Source organism: Oncorhynchus masou, unplaced genomic scaffold, assembly GCF_036934945.1.
Source record: "Oncorhynchus masou masou isolate Uvic2021 unplaced genomic scaffold, UVic_Omas_1.1 unplaced_scaffold_1600, whole genome shotgun sequence".
Classification (NCBI taxonomy): Eukaryota; Metazoa; Chordata; class Actinopteri; order Salmoniformes; family Salmonidae; genus Oncorhynchus; species Oncorhynchus masou.
In genome coordinates, this window is record NW_027016733.1 from 120,001 (window position 1) to 132,737 (window position 12,737).

General features: G+C 43.7%; 1 pseudogene; it reads left to right on the forward strand.

Annotated features, from left to right (window-relative positions):
- LOC135539103 (glutamate receptor-interacting protein 2-like) overlaps nt 1–12,672 on the forward strand; it is a 128,043-nt pseudogene extending 115,371 nt beyond the window's left edge.
- The last annotated feature ends 65 nt before the right edge of the window (nt 12,673–12,737 follow it).

Genomic DNA, 12,737 nt, shown 5'->3' on the forward strand with positions numbered 1-12,737 from the left:
ATTACAACCCATTACAACCCGTTGCTACCCTTTACAACCCATTACTACCCATTACAACCCATTACTACCCACTACAACCCATTACAACCCATTACTACCCACTACAACCCATTACTACCCATTACTACCCACTACAACCCATTACTACCCATTACAACCCATTACTAACCATTACGACCCACTACAACCCATTACTGCCCATTACTACCCATTACTGCCCATTACTACCCATTGTGGCTCATTTCAACCCATTACTACCCATTACAACCCATTACTACCCACTACAACCCATTACAACCCATTACTACCCACTACAACCCATTACTACCCATTACAACCCATTACTACCCACTACAACCCATTACTACCCATTACAACCCATTACTACCCATTACTACCCACTACAACCCATTACTGCCCATTACTGCCCATTACTACCCATTACTGCCCATTACTACCCATTGCGGCTCATTTCAACCCATTACTACCCATTAAAACCCATTACTACCCATTACATCCCATCGCAACCCGTTGCTACCCGTTACGACCTGTTCCAAGCCGTTCAACCCATTACAACCCGTTACAACACATTCGAGCCTTGTATAAGATGAGTCAACGCTACTTTGCCTTGTCTTCTTTCTGCAAAACCCACCTCCAGCGAAGTCGCCACTTAAAACTCTCATCTCTTATCAGTTAGAAGATTGAAGGTTTGGGGGGGGCGACTGGAGAACTTTCAACATATTTTGGGGTAGGAACATTTCAAGATCCTGTTTCACAGTGTGTGTCTCATACTGCTGTCTCTCCCCATTACAACCCATTACTACCCATTACAACCCATGACTACCCATTACTACCCATTACTACCCACCACAACCCATTACAACCCATTACTACCCATTACAACCCATTACTACCCATGACTACCCATGACTACCCATTACTACCCACTACAACCCATTACTACCCATTACAACCCAGTGCTACCCACCACAACCCATTGCAACCCATTACTACCCATTACAACCCATTACAACCCATTGCTACCCATTACTAAGAATTTGTTCTTAACTGACTTGCCTAGTAAAATAAAGGTAAAATTAAAAATAAAATAAAAAACAACAACATTGGAACCCATTACAACCCATTGCAACCCATTACAATCCACTGCAACCCGTTGCTACCGTTACTACCCATTACTACCCATTACAACCCATTAATATCCATTGCTGCCCATTACTGCCCTTTACAACCCATTACTACCCATGACTACTCATTACTACCCACCACAACCCATTACAACCCATTACTACCCATTACAACCCATTACTACCCATTACTACCCACCACAACCCATGACTACCCATTACTACCCACTACAACCCATTACTACCCATTACAACCCAGTGCTACCCACCACAACCCATTGCAACCCATTACTACCCATTACAACCCATTACAACCTATTACTGCCCATTACAACCCATTAATACACATTGCTGCCCATTACTGCCCTTTACAACCCATTACAACCCATTACAACCAATTACTATACATTGCTACCCATTACTGCCCATTACACCCCATTACACCCCATTAATACCCATTGCTGCCCATTACTGCCCTTTACAACCCATTACTACCCATGACTACTCATTACTACCCACCACAACCCATTACAACCCATTACTACCCATTACAACCCATTACTACCCATTACTACCCACCACAACCCATGACTACCCATTACTACCCACTACAACCCATTACTACCCAGTACAACCCATTACTGCCCACTACAACCCATGACTACCCATTACAACCCATTGCTACCCACCACAACCCATTGCAACCCATTACGACCCATTACAACCCATTACTGACCATTTCTACCCATTACAACCCATTACTACCCATTGCTACCCATTACTGCCATTACTACCCATTACTACCCATTGCTACCCATTGCTGCCCATTACAACCCATTAATACCCATTACTACCCATTGCTGCCCATTACTACCCATTACTACCCATTGCTGCCCATTACAACCCATTAATACCCATTACAACACATTGCAACCCATTACAACCCATTACTACCCGTTACAACACATTGCAACCCATTACAACCCATTACTACCCGTTACAACACATTGCAACCCGTTGCTACCCGCTGCAACCTGTTCGACCGTTCAACCCATTGCAACACATTACAACCCGTTACAACCCATTACTACCCATTGAAACCCATTAAAACCCATTGCAACCATTGCAACCCCATTACAACCCATTACTGCCCATTGCAACCCAACCCGTTACAACCCATTACTGCCCATTGCAACCCATTACTACTTGTTGAACAATACAACCCATTGCATCCCATTACTACCCATTACAACCATTACATTACTACCCACTACAACCCATTACTACCCATTACAACCCATTACTACCCATTACTACCCACTACAACCCATTAACCCATTACTGCCCATTACTACCCATTACTGCCCATTACCCATGCGGCTCATTACTGCCCATTACTACCCATTACTGCCCATTACTACCCATTGCGGCTCATTTCAACCCATTACTACCCATTAAACCCATTACTACCCATTACATCCCATTGCAACCCGTTGCTACCCGTTACGACCTGTTCCGAGCCGTTCCAACCCATTACAACCCGTTACAACACATTCGAGCCTTGTTTAAGATGAGTCAACGCTACTTTGCCTTGTCTTCTTTCTGCAAAACCCACCCCCAGCGAAGTCGCCACTTAAAACTGGTTACCTCAGTAGGGGCTGTAAAGACTACCGTGTAATTCCAGTCACATTGAGGATGGTCTGTTAGTAAAAGCTGTGTATTTATGTCGGACATGGTAGCTAAACAGGCCTGTTGATTCGCCTTAAAGAGGCTGGTGATTAGCGCCGGTTGAGATCATTAGTGGGTGGTTAATGGAATGTAGAGAACGGCCTCAGAACCCCGAACAGCATTTACACTGTCAATTGTTCAAACATCAACATCACAACTCCGTGTGTGTGTGTGTGTGTGTGTGTGTGTGTGTGTGTGTGTGTGTGTGTGTGTGTGTGTGTGTGTGTGTGTGTGTGTGTGTGTGTGTCTACAGCCCTCTGCTGTAGATATGCTGACCTTCAAAGCCCTTCTGTAAAGTAACTCTACCCTCCTCCTCATTTCAAACCGCCCATGTCCTGCAGAACAATGATGAATCGGCAATACAGCTACAGCATAGGGTGTGTGTGTGTGTGTGTGTTTGCATAGCATATCTCTGTGTGTGTGTGTGTGTGTTTTGTGTTTGCAGCATATCTCTGTGTGTGTGTGTGTGTGTGTTGTGTTTGCATATCTCTGTGTGTGTGTGTGTGTGTGTGTGTGTGTGTGTGTGTGTGTACTGTAAATTGAATCAAAAAGAATCACAGCACCTCCACGGATGCATCCTCGATCTGATAAAGAGGGTGTTTGTTTCAAACTCTGCTTTCATATTTTCCGCTCTATCTTTCTCCCTCCTGTCTGTCTCTCTCTATATATATATATATCCCCTCCCCTCCCTCCCTCCCTGTCTGTCTGTCTGTCTCTCTCTCTCTCTTTCTCTCCCCCTGTCTCTCTCTCTCTTCTCTCCCCCTCTGTCTCTCTCTCTCTTTCTCTCTCTCTCTCTTTCTCTCTCTCTCTCTATCTCTTTCTCTCCCCCTCTCTCTCCCCTCTCTCTCTCTCTCTTTATCTCTCTCTCTCTCTCTCTCTCTCTCTCTCTCTCTCTCTCTTTCTCTCCCCCTCTCTCTCCCCCCTCTCTCTCTCTCTCTCTCTCTCTCTCTCTATCCCCCGTCTCTCTCTCTCTTTCTCTCCCCATCTCTGTCTCTCTCTTCTCTCTCTTTCTATCTCTCTCTCTCCCCCTCTCTCTCTCTCTCCTCTCTTATCTCCCTCCCTGTCTCCCCCTCCCTCTCTCTATCTCCCTCCCTGTCTCCCCTCCCTCTCTCTATCTCCCTGTCTTCCTCCTATCTCCCTGTCTCCCCTCCTCCTCCCCTCTCTCTCTTCTCTCTCTCTCTCTCTCTCCCCTCCATCTCCCTCTCTCTTTCTCTCTCTCTCTGTCTGTCTGTCTGTCTGTCTCTCTCTGTCTGTCTGTCTCTCTGTCTGTCTCTCTCTGTCTGTCTCTCTCTCTGTCTCTCTCTCTGTCTCTCTCTGTGTCTCTCTCTGTGTCTCTCTGTGTCTCTCTGTCTCTCTCTTTCTCTCCCCTCTCTCTCTCTCTCTCTCTCTATCCCCCATCTCTCTCTCTCTTTCTCTCCCCTCTCTCTGTCTGTATCTCCCTCTCTCTCTCTCTCTCTCTCTTTCTCTCTCTTTCTCTTCTATCTCTCCCCCTCTCTCTATCTCTCCCCTCTCTCTCCCCCTCTCTCTCTCTCCCTCTCTATCTCCCTCCCTGTCTCCCTCCCTCTCTCTCTCCCCTCCCTCCCTCTCTCTTTTCTCTCTCTCTCTCCCCCTCCCTCCCCTCTCTCTCTCTCTGTCTCTCTCTCTCTGTCTCTCTCTGTCTCTCTGTGTCTCTCTCTCTGTCTCTCTCTCTGTCTCTCTCAATTCAATTCAAGGGGCTTTATTGGCATGGGTAACATGTGTTAACATTGCCAAAGCAAGTAAGGTCTCTCTGTCTCTCTCTCTGTCTCTCTCTCTGTCTCTCTCTCTGTCTCTCTCTCTCTCTCTCTGTCTCTCTCTGTCTCTCTCTCTGTCTCTCTCTCTGTCTCTCTCTGTCTCTCTCTGTCTCTCTCTCTTTCTCTCTCTCTCTCTCTGTCTCTCTGTCTCTGTCTCTGTCTCTCTCTCTGTCTCTCTCAATTCAATTCCCGGCTTTATTGGCATGGGTAACATGTGTTAACATTGCCAAAGCAAGTAAGGTCTCTCTCTGTCTCTCTCTCTGTCTCTCTCTCTGTCTCTCTCTCTGTCTCTCTCTCTCTCTGTCTTTCTCTCTGTCTCTCTCTCTGTCTCTCTCTCTTTCTTTCTCTCTCTCTCTGTCTCTCTCTGTCTCTCTCTGTCTCTGTAAATCTGACCTGTTCACTCTCCAGTGCCTTTTCAATGACTCTCCAGATGCTTGGTAATAAGATGCATGTGCTCTGCTTCCCTGGGGTTACTGTAGTCATTTAAACACACTCTTAACTCTGCAGACTTTTCCATCTCCTTTAATTTCTTCCTTATTTGTCTGACTGTTACAACTGAAAGTACAAATCCAATCCCCAACATTTTTAGATTTTGAATTAAATAATGAAATGAAATTCTACTGCCTGCTTAAATCCTGGATATTCATATGAAAGTTACTGGTAAAAAATTACATATTATTTTTATTCCAATGTTTTATTCCAACTGAAGCACTTGGCAGACCATATGTTTTCCTGCAGGGGCTCATTACAGATCATGTATACCTGCAGTTATACGACTGCAGCTTCTGACTGACAGATTGATTGATTTTGTCTTGACAGGTGCGGACTGCAGGTGGGAGACAGACTCCTGTCCATCAACGGAATCCCCACGGAGGACGGAACACTGGAGGAAGCGAATCAGCTTCTACGAGATGCGGCTCTGACCAATAAGGTCTCCCTGGAGGTGGAGTTTGACGTCGCAGGTTGGTCACTGGGGCTTAGGCCTCTCATTAGGCTATAAATACCAGGATGTGATAGTAATGAATTCATAGAAAAGGTTGAAAAAGTAGCTAGACTAACAGTCGCAGGTTTTGTCATCAGGGTTTTCGTGTCCCTAAAGGACAAAATAGTGTTTTAAAATGATTGTTTTAAAAATATACGGTTTTATGAACCTAATTAGTGTGAGTAATAGTTTAGTTTTATAATGAACAGACATAAAGAATCTGCATGTTGCACAACGTCAATTAGAGTTGTCCTTTCAGATAACTGTGTTCAGATTCACAGCAAACATGATTAAACAGACCTTCATCAGGAACGATGGTATGTTATACAGCTAATGATTTACCTTTATGGCTTGCATCCAAAATGGCACCCTATTCTCTACATAGTGCCCTACTGTTGAAAATAGCCCTATGTGCCCTGGTCTAAAGTAGTGCACTACTTTGTCCCTATAGGTCCTGGTCTAAAGTAGTGCACTACTTTGTCCCGATAGGTCCTGGTCTAAAGTAGTGCACTAAGTCCTGGTCTACTGAACTACTTTGTCCCTATAGGTCCTGGTCTAAAGTAGTGCACTACTTTGTCCCGATAGGTCCTGGTCTAAAGTAGTGAACTACTTTGTCCCGATAGGTCCTGGTCTAAAGTAGTGCACTACTTTGTCCCGATAGGTCCTGGTCTAAAGTAGTGAACTACTTTGTCCCTATAGGTCCTGGTCTAAAGTAGTGCACTGCATTTTTTAATTGTATTTAATTTCACCTTTATTTAATCAGGTAGTCCAGTTGAGAACAAGTTCTCATTTACAACTGCGACCTGGCCAAGATAAAGCAAAGCAGTTCGATACATACAACAACACAGAGTTATACATGGGATGAACAAACATGCAGTCAACAATACAGTAGAATTGGTCTATATACAGTGTGTGCAAATGTGGTAGGATAAGGGAGGTTAGGCAATAAATAGGCCATAGTGGCGAAGTATTTACAATATAGCAATTAAACACTGGAATGATATATGTGCAGAAGATGAATATGCAAGTAGAGGATACTGGGGTGCAAAACGAGCAAGATAAATGAATAAATACAGTATGGGGATGAGGTAGATTGGATGGGCTGAACAGATGGGCTATGTACAGATGGGCTATGTACAGATGGGCTATGTACAGATAGGCTATGAACAGATGGGCTATGTACAGATGGGCTATGTACAGATGGGCTATGAACAGATGGGCTATGTACAGATGGGCTATGTACAGGTGGGCTATGCACAGGTGGGCTATGTACAGATGGGCTATGTACAGATGGGCTATGAACAGATGGGCTATGTACAGATGGGCTATGTACAGATGGGCTATGTACAGATGGGCTATGTACAGATGGGCTATGTGCAGATGGGCTATGAACAGATGCTATGAACAGATGGGCTATGTGATGGGCTATGTACAGATGGGCTATGTACAGATGGGCTATGTACAGATGGGCTATGTACAGGTGCAGTGATATGTGAGCTGCTCTGACAGCTGGTACTTACATAGGCAATTGGGTGCCATTTGGGACTCAGCCTAGACTATTATCTCCTGTAAATAACTTCCTGTAATGCCAGTTATGATGTGTTGTGGTCTGGTGTGTTGTAGAGTCTGTTGTGCCCAGTAGTGGAACGTTCCATGTTAAACTACCTAAGAAGAGAGGTGGAGCTGGGCATCACCATCAGCGGCAAGGCTTAGTACACACACACACACACACACACACACACACACACACACACACACACACACACACACACACACACACACACACACACACACACACATGCAGGCAAACACACACACACACACACACAGGCACACACACACACAGGCAAACACACACACACGCAGGCAAACACACGCAGGCGTACACACACGCACACAGACACACACACACACACACACACACACACACACATGCAGGCAAACACACATACACGCGTACACACACACACGCAGGCAGACACACACACACACACACACATACACACATGCAGGCAAAACACACATACACGCAGGCAGACACACACACACACACACACACACATGCAGGCAAACACACACACGCAGGCCGACACACATATTATCACACATGCATACACACACGCGTACACAAACACACACACACGCGCACATATACACACACACAGTTGTATTAAATAACGGCTTAAATAAAGATTAGACTTTTTTAAAAACATACACTTCCTGTACCATCATGTCTTAATGATCTATCATGGACAGTCAGGAGAAACTCTTTTGTCCTGTTTTTCATGGACGTGGGTTTATTTTGTCACTTCACCACCAGCGTTACCCGTGGTTGCGCCTTAAGTTACACCCTATTGCTTATATAGTGCACTACTTTTGTTCAGGAAATAGGGTGTAATTTGGAACGAAGCCTCCAGTAATCCTCTTCACTCTCCCTGTGCCTGCAGAAGACTGACTGCCTTGGGAACGTACCCAGCTCCTACAGCTCTGTTTATGCACAAGCAGCGATCTGAAGGGTTGTTGACTTTATTTAAAGGGCATGAAGTATCACTCTTCTGATCTATTCCCTGGGTGTTCTCCTCGCTGCCTCTTAAACAAAAATAACAGCAATGGAATGTTCTTCTCCTCCCTTTAAGTCTTCTCCTCCCCTTTAAGTCTTCTCCTCCCTTTTAAGTCTTCTCCTCCTCTTTAAGTCTTCTTCTCCCCTTTAAGTCTTCTCCTCCCTTTAAGTCTTCTCCTCCTTTAAGTCTTCTTCTCTCCCTTTAAGTCTTCTTCTCCCCCTTTAAGTCTTCTTCTTCCCTTTAAGTCTTCCTCTCCCCTTTAAGTCTTCTCCTCCCCTTTAAGCCTCCCTTTAAGTCTTCTTCTCCCCTTTAAGTCTTCTTCTCTCCCCTTTAAGTCTTCTCCTCCCCTTTAAGTCTTCCACTTTGCCTTCTCCCTTTCCCTATAAGTCTTCCTCCTTTAAGTCCTTTCCTTTAAGTATTTTCCTCCTTAAGTCTTCTCCTCCCCTTTAAGTCTTCTCCTCCCTTTAAGTCTTCTCCTCCCTTTAAGTCTTCTCTCTTTCTCCCTTTAAGTCTCTCCTCCCTTTAAGTCCTTTCCTTTAAGTCTTTCCTCCCTTTTAAGCCCTCCCCTGTAATACCTCCCCCTTTAAGTCTTCCTCCCCCTTTAATTCCTCCCCCTTTAAGTCTTTCTTTTTCCTCCTTTAAGTCCTCTCCTCCCTTTAAGTCCTTTCCTTTAAGTATTTTCCTCCTTTAAGTCTTCTCCTCCCCTGTAATACATCCCCTTTAAGTCTTCTCCTCCTTTAAGTCACTCTCCTCCCTTTAAGTCCTTTCCTTTAAGTCTGTTCCTCCCTTTAAGTCTTCTCCACCTGTAATACCTCCCTTTAAGTCTTCCCTCCCCTTAATTCCTCCCCTTTAAGTCTTCTCCTCCCCTTTAAGTCCTCTCCTCCCCTTTAAGTCCTTTCCCTTTAAGTATTCTGTTCCCCTTTAAGGTTCAATGAAATAAAAATAAATAAAGGTTAAATTAAATTAAATAAATAAAGGATAGTTCACCCAAATTCAAAAATGACAAATAATCCAAAAGTATCTCAAAATGATTGTGAATTTTAAGAAAGTCACTTATAGATGATTTTAACAGATCCCCAAACAATTCTGATATCGGTCCCATGACTTGAATGGTATTTGTGCCACAAATGCTAAATATTCGCATGTGGAAACAGTGTCAGGGAAACTAAACCAAAGCATAAATTGTTGTCATACCTTGACCATAGACTGCTTACAGGGCAAGGAAACCAATGTGTCATTCTGTCTTCAGGTTCTGTCGGTTCGGGTTCTGTCTTCAGGTTCTGTCTTCGGTAGCGGAACACCACAAGGGTCTCCATGTCACATTGTATATTGAGAGTTTCTTCTAGAACATTACCAATAGCCAGCTGTTGATCTGCCCTTTTTGTTCACTTCAATCTCAGTTTCTTTTGACAAGAAAATAGCATAAATATATTTTTGACAACATATGAGTATATATATATATATATATATATATATATATATATATATACACATATACATACACAGTGCCTTGCGAAAGTATTCGGCCCCCTTTGAACTTTTTGCCACATTTCAGGCTTCAAACATAAAGATGAAAAAACTGTATTTTTTGTGAAGAATCAACAACAACTGGGACACAATCATGAAGTGGACCGACATTTATTGGATATTTCAAACTTTTCTAACAAATCAAAAACTGAAAAATTGGGCGTGCAAAATTATTCAGCCCCCTTAAGTTAATACTTTGTAGCGCCACTTTTTGCTGCGATTACAGCTGTAAGTCGCTTAGGGTATGTCTCTATCAGTTTTGCACATCGAGAGACTGAAATGTTTTCCCATTCCTCCTTGCAAAACAGCTCGAGCTCAGTGAGGTTGGATGGAGAGCATTTGTGAACAGCAGTTTTCAGTTCTTTCCACAGATTCTCAATTGGATTCAGGTCTGGACTTTGACTTGGCCATTCTAACACCTGGATATGTTTACTTTTGAACCATTCCATTGTAGATTTTGCTTTATGTTTTGGATCATTGTCTTGTTGGAAGACAAATCTCCGTCCCAGTCTCAGGTCTTTTGCAGACTCCATCAGGTTTTCTTCCAGAATGGTCCTGTATTTGGCTCCATCCATCTTCCCATCAATTTCAACCATCTTCCCTGTCCCTGCTGAAGAAAAGCAGGCCCAAACCATGATTCTGCCACCACTATGTTTGACAGTGGGGATGGTGTGGTCAGGGTGATGAGCTGTGTTGCTTTACGCCAAACATAACATTTTGCATTGTTGCCAAAAAGTTCAATTTTGGTTTCATCTGACCAGAGCACCTTCTTCCACATGTTTAGTGTGTCTCCCAGGTGGCTCGTGGCAAACTTTAAACAACACTTTTTATGGATATCTTTAAGAAATGGCTTTCTTCTTGCCACTCTTCCATAAAGGCCAGATTTGTGCAATATACGACTGATTGTTGTCCTATGGACAGAGTCTCCCACCTCAGCTGTAGATCTCTGCAGTTCATCCAGAGTGATCATGGGCCTCTTGGCTGCATCTCTGATCAGTCTTCTCCTTGTATGAGCTGAAAGTTTAGAGGGACGGCCAGGTCTTGGTAGATTTGCAGTGGTCTGATACTCCTTCCATTTCAATATTATCGCTTGCACAGTGCTCCTTGGGATGTTTAAAGCTTGGGAAATCTTTTTGTATCCAAATCCGGCTTTAAACTTCACAACAGTATCTCGGACCTGCCTGGTGTGTTCCTTGTTCTTCATGATGCTCTCTGCGCTTTTAACGGACCTCTGAGACTATCACAGTGCAGGTCATTTAGGTCAACATTGGATCATTCAGAGATGTTAAAAAAGTTTGAATTATCCATTAAATGTCGTTCCACTTCATGATTGTGTCCCACTTGTTGTTGATTCTTCACAAAAAAATACAGTTTTACATCTTTATATTTGAAGCCTGAAATGTGGCAAAAGGTCGCAAAGTTCAAGGGGGCCGAATACTTCCGCAAGGCACTGTACCTTAGCCAAATACACTTAAACTCAGTTTTTCACAATTCCTGATATTTATTCCTAGTATAAATTCCCTGTTTTAGGTCAGTTAGGATCACCACTTCATTTTAAGAATGTGAAATGTCAGGATAATAGTGTAGAGAGTGATTTATTTCAACTTCTATTTCTTTCATCACATTCCCAGTGGGTCAGAAGTTTACATACACTCAATTAGTATTTGGTAGCATTGCCTTTAAATTGATTATCTTGGGTCAAACGTTTTGGGTAGCCTTCAAGCTACCCACAATAAGTTGGGTGGATTTTGGCCTATTCCTCCTGACAGAGCTGGTGTAACTGAGTCAGGTCTGTAGGCCTCCTTGCTCACACACACTTTTTCAGTTCTGCCCACACATTTTCTAAGGGATTGAGGTCAGGGCTTTGTGATGGCCACTCCAATACCTTGACTTTGTTGTCCTTAAGCCATTTTGCCACAACTTTGGAAGTATGCTTGGGGTCATTGTCCATTTGGAAGACCCATTTGCGATCAAGCTTTAACTTCCTGACTGATGTTTCGAGATGTTGCTTCAATATATCCACAGAATTTTCCGTCCTCATGATGCCATCTATTTTGTGAAGTGCACCAGTCCCTCCTGCATCAAAGCACCCCCACAACATGATGCTGCCACCCCCGTGCTTCACGGTTGGGATGGTATTCTTCGGTTTGCAAGCAATCCCCTTTTTCCACCAAACATTACGATGGTCATTATGGCCAAAGAGTTCTATTTTGTTTCATCAGACCAGAGGACATTTCTCCAAAAGTATGATCTTTGTCCTCATGTGCAGTTGCAAACTGTAGTCTGGCTTTTTTATGGTGGTTTTGGAGCAGTGGCTTCTTCCTTGCTGAGCGGCCATTCAGGTTATGTCGATATAGGACTCATTTTACTGTGAATATAGATACTTTTGTTCCTGTTTCCTCCAGCATCTTCACAATATCCTTTGCTGTTGTTCTGGGTTTGATTTGCACTTTTCGCACCAAAGTAGGATCATCTCTAGGAGACAGAACTCGTCTCCTTCCTGAGCGGTATGACGGCTGCGTGGTCCCATGGTGTTTATACTTGCGTACTATTGTTTGTACAGATGAACATGGTACCTTCAGGCGTTCGGAAATTGCTCCCAAGGGTGAACCAGACTTGAACAAGAAATTTGTGGAGTGGTTGAAAAATTACATAACTGTATGTAAAACGTCCGACTTCAACTGTACATAGGTTACAACACACACACACACACACACACACACACACACACACACACACACACACACACACACACACACACACACACACACACACACACACACACACACACACACTAGAGAAAGAACCAACATTTGATAAAACTTTTGTGCATCAGTAACTAACATTAGCTGACCTCTCTCCTCCTCATCCTCTCTTCTCCTGTCCCTCACAGCCAGTAAGAAATCTGGAGAGCCGTTAATCATCTCAGACATTAAGAAAGGCAGCATGGCTCACAGGTACAGTATGATACAGGAAAATGGTGGGCTTCAGGCCACAGATGAATGACTTGGGTTAAATCGTT